Source organism: Adelges cooleyi, unplaced genomic scaffold (assembly GCF_023614345.1).
Source record: "Adelges cooleyi isolate 19-005CV unplaced genomic scaffold, UGA_ACOO_1.1 ACOO_flye_CR_arks_rails_tigmint_CR_PRNA_247, whole genome shotgun sequence".
Classification (NCBI taxonomy): domain Eukaryota; kingdom Metazoa; phylum Arthropoda; class Insecta; order Hemiptera; family Adelgidae; genus Adelges; species Adelges cooleyi.
This window is the reverse complement of record NW_026095912.1, coordinates 14,673,124-14,677,927: the sequence shown is the minus strand read 5'-3', so window position 1 is coordinate 14,677,927 and position 4,804 is coordinate 14,673,124. Positions and strand designations below refer to the sequence as shown.

Below are 4,804 nucleotides of genomic sequence, written 5' to 3'. Positions count from 1 at the left end.
TTTCAAATAAATTGATTGTGTTCAAAAAATTAAACTGTCACTTATACTATGAAATTTTGATTATATTAAATCGGTACAATATAATCATTTAAAATTTAAATTTTCGAAATATTTTAAAACATTTTTACGCATAGTATAGTAAAATTATTATTAAGTTGTATGTTATATTTCCTATTAATAAAAATAGTAAAAGCATAATACTTTTTTCATTTAACTTATCCACGTAAATGGTTTATATCAACTGTTAAATAAAAACTTTTATAAATCCAGTTAGAAAATAAAAGTTATATATAATTATAGGATATCTTTATTAGATTCAATGTAAAAATTGTATTTTAAAATAAATTTAATTGTATAACCCTTCTGTATGTTCATCACATGAAATACTTAAAGGAGACGGACAAAATATCATTACAACTGTATTTGATATGTAAACAACAAAACTTTGTTACAAGTCTGAATTTAAACTTGGAATACATTTTGAAAATCAACCCATTTTTTCAGAATTTACAAGTTAGGTTAGGAAAGGTTTAAAAAAAAATGTTAATTGGTTTTAAACGAGCACTATTAGTTTTGATGCAAGTAATTGCAGCTGAATATATTTTCTTTCTCTCGTTTATTTACATCTCATCTAATAAAATGTAAGATGAATATCTCACTGCTATGACAGTTAATTAATTATTTATTTCTTATTGCGGATATTAAATCCATTTACAATTTCTCATAATATATCTAACAGTTGTCAACTAAAGGTTTTGACTCTCTGTAAAACACAATATATTATGACCAAGGAAACTACAATTGGCCGGAATCAGAGGGAAATAGCTAATAATTTTTTATTAGATCCTACTTAAATAACTAGGAGTACAAAAAAGTTAAATTAAAACGATTATTATTTTAGACAGCTATTGTTAAACTTTGTTTACGGCTAAGATTAATATTACATTTTATTAAAAATTAAGATGTAATGTGTGGTAAGTGGTTACACGTTTAATGATAACAGATAACAGTGATAATGATAAGAGATGTTTATAACGGTGTAATTTTTAAAGTTATATTGATTATTGTAAAATAGTGTAACTATAAATTTTATACTAACATTTTTATTTTATTCATGTAATGTAATAAAGTTAAATTAAAAAAATAACTAATAAACAAACATATAATTTACACCGCTCAAAAGTTAATACATGACAATAATGTTATTATTAGAGTAAGTAATAAAGTCTTTTTGTTATACTTAAACATTTATCTGAAGCCAAAATCGTTGTTTTTAAACGTTAATAAAATTGAAAACATCTTTTTAAATGTACATAATTTCTTTGTAAGTAAAGCAAGCCGGCTGTGGATGCAATTCTTTATTAAATGGTTAATTTTTAATCGACTGCCTAAATGACATACTGTTTTATAATAATCGATCACACACACCATGAAAAACACACATTACTTGTTTAAAAAAAAAAAAATACCTATTCATACAAACTAATAAATGTAATGGTCAAGCAAGTTATTTAATTGATTTAATCGACCAAAGGAGTAACTTATTTAAAATAAATGTTTCGTTTGCAGTTTGCTTATTGTACTAATGTGAAATGTTTGATTTTAGAGTACAATATGTAGAGTAATAAATATAGCAAATGAATAACGGAAAAGTCTGGTTTATTTTTTAAAGTATATCAATACATAATTCTACATTACAATATATAATGTACCGTTTGGTCTATGGCATTGTATTGAGATTTCTCATTAAATCTGAAACAAAAAAAAATAAAATTATTATTACACTCAAAACGTTAAAAAAAAAGCAAATAGGTAAACACAACACATAATTATTCGAATAGTTATTTTGTAATTATTAATAATAATTTAAGTGGGTCTAGTTAGAAATAGTGTACAGCTATTAGGGGCACAGCGAGTATAGTATAAAAAAAAAATAGATTTTCAAACAAAACATATTTTATGAAATATACTTTAAGTAACCAATTAAAACTGGTCGAGACTGGTTGTTCAAGCTCCATCCACTTCTGTACAATCAGAAAGAAGCATTGTCAAATTAGTTAAAAACAATGTTATTCAATTTAAATCAATCTTTAATGCCGTCTAATAACAGCTAATCCTTACTGTACCTATATTTAAAAAAAAAAATTAACCTTACTGTAGCAAATTCTATGTACGTTATAGCCAATAGCTAAAACTGCCCAGGCTTATTAAATTAAAAAAAAAAATGAATAATAGATAAAGTATTGATGGTATTACAATATGGGAGAATAATCAGCAGCAGCATGTTGTAGTAGCCAATTTGTTAAATTTAGTTTGAATAATTTTGTATAACTCATAAGGTAGATTATTATAAACACTTGGACCGGTATATAGAAAAGAAGATTGAGTGGCTGATTTTGGGTACATTTGGGGTGATAATATATTATTCAATTTACCTCTGGTGTTAAAATCATGTGAAATGGGTTCAATTTGATTATTTTATTTACTAAGAAAGTAAACAACTGTTAAAATATTTAATTCCTCATACAAGTTATTGTCGTGAAAGTCACGGGTTTTATTTCAAATTATTGTTAGGATATCATTTTGTGTGATAACTTGTAATTTATCAAGATCAATTTTATTTGCCGCGCCCCATGCAATTATGCTATAAGTACCAGTGTTGATTTTACTAGCCCCTATGTAGATTGTAGGTATAGTGTTTTACTTTGTGACTTTTGTCCAAAATAGATCCAAGTTGTTTCGTTATTTTTCGGTGTAAAGGAAAACTATAAAATTTCAATTACATTATACCTTTTGAGACGGTTGTGGCGGATTGCACTTTTTCAGTTGCTATTTTTTCGGTTTTCTTGCTCGGTTCGTGCAGAAAAAGACTGTAAAAATTAAAAGGAACCGTTAAAAAAAAAAACACAAATTAATTACAATAATATGAACAACTCACCAAAGTCCGGAGTAAAGTGTACACACAGAAAATATAGTGTTGTGCTTTGATCCGATTCCGGTATGGGCTATTTGTACGGATATCGGTTTGCGTCGATAACATAATGTTATTATTATTATTATTATTAAATGTAATCTGAGTGCAGTGATCTCTTATGTTGCCCTCGTCGTCTTGCAGATGTACACACACAACAGTTGGTCGAAGAAAGTAGCATCTCACACGATAGGTTAGGTTAGGTTAAAGTCCGGCAAACAGGAAAAGGAGCTGATAGACTTAAAATATCGTTATTGTGCACCTCTATTTAATATGTAATTTGTTTGCATGCCAGTTTGATTAAAAGCAAATTAACTCTCAAGTCGACGGGCGCTGTCTTTGAGTTGGACAAGATTTACAAGTACAATATTTTTTAATTCGTTTTTTTACACATTTTTCATTATACAATTTTAACCCAAGTAGATTGTGCAAGGTTAAATTGTTAGCAATTGGATTTTAGCAAGGTTTAACGAGTTAGGTGTAGTCTGAACTTAGATTAATCCAGTTAAGATTTAGGCAAGTTTAACGGTTTTCATTGTGTTTTAAATATGACTTGGCGAGAAATTTATTGTTTCAGAAATGTTATTTACATTTGGGTTGTATTTTTTTGGGAAATATTTCCAATAATTAAATCATGTTTTGTAAATAAAAATTTTCGTAACAATGTATGACACACTCTGTACAGTGAAAAATTAAAAAAAAAATCTCATAAACGATATTAGACTTTATTTTTATTATTCTTAATTCATAATTTCACAGTTGTTAGTTACCTTAAATTTGATATATTTTCCAACTATATTACTATATTTTTTAGACAAGTACGATATTTTAAAATTCATTTTTTTACTATAACATTTTTGCCTAAGTCCTAAGATCATAAATACCTGATCGAACCGCTTATAAGATATTACTTAATTTATTTTAGGTCAATTCTCACTCAATATCCTTACATAGATTATGTTGAGATGTTTTCTAAAGAGTACTAGCCAAATTAATTAAAAAGAGGACGGCCGATAGTGCGTTATTTTTCAAGGGTTATTCGCAGAAATATATTTTTAAAATATATATAAAGTAACTATTAGAGTACCTACCAATTGATGTCTAACCGCACAATTTTAATAGTTAATTAGTATGTTATCTAACACCGTACAATTATTACAGTAATGTTCAGCTATACGATGCAAAAAGAATAAGGAAATAATTTCATCAAAGAAATTGTTTTTTTTTCCTGTATTACTCGTAGTACTGTATAGTTTAGTAGTTGATAATATTTTTCATATTTATTTATAAACAACACGGTTAATAATCTTGAATGTTATTTACAATAATTAGAGTGTGAAAAAAAAATAAAAAAAATACAAATAAAACTTTATTATATGCAAAAAATTATTTTTTTCAACAATTGGATCATTTTTAGATCGAAAAAGGTTATCGTGTATTTTCATAATTGGCTTTTACTCTAATGAGAACCGTCGGCAGACAATATAATATAAGACTTGTATCTTAATTACCTAACCTAACCTATCTGTATATATTAGAAATACTATTTCCTCGAAAATCCAGTGCGGTTTAGGCATACCCAGGGGCAGGCTAAGGTGAACTATAAATCTATTTTAAATACAAGACATCATAAAATAGCTTAGACTCGTGTGTTTCATAATCAGCCTATACTACTAGTTATTTTACGGTGCACAAGAAGTGCAAAGAGAAAAAAAAACAAGAAAAGTCACTTTTTTTTCAATAGGTATAGCAAGTTTGGTGTCATAAAATTATAGCATTAAAGTACTGCATTTCTAAACATGTTCGAATTGTTGGCAGATATTACGTTATTTA

At 26.8% G+C, this 4,804-nt stretch overlaps 1 long non-coding RNA gene across 1 annotated transcript; it reads right to left on the bottom strand.

Moving 5' to 3' along the window:
• Window positions 1-1,646: 1,646 nt before the first annotated feature.
• Window positions 1,647-3,448, bottom strand: LOC126836948 (uncharacterized). The gene is made up of 3 exons (XR_007685416.1): window positions 2,939-3,448; window positions 2,791-2,870; window positions 1,647-1,752 (listed from the first exon to the last, which is right to left on the bottom strand). It is a non-coding gene; the product is annotated as an uncharacterized LOC126836948 (long non-coding RNA).
• Window positions 3,449-4,804: the final 1,356 nt, after the last annotated feature.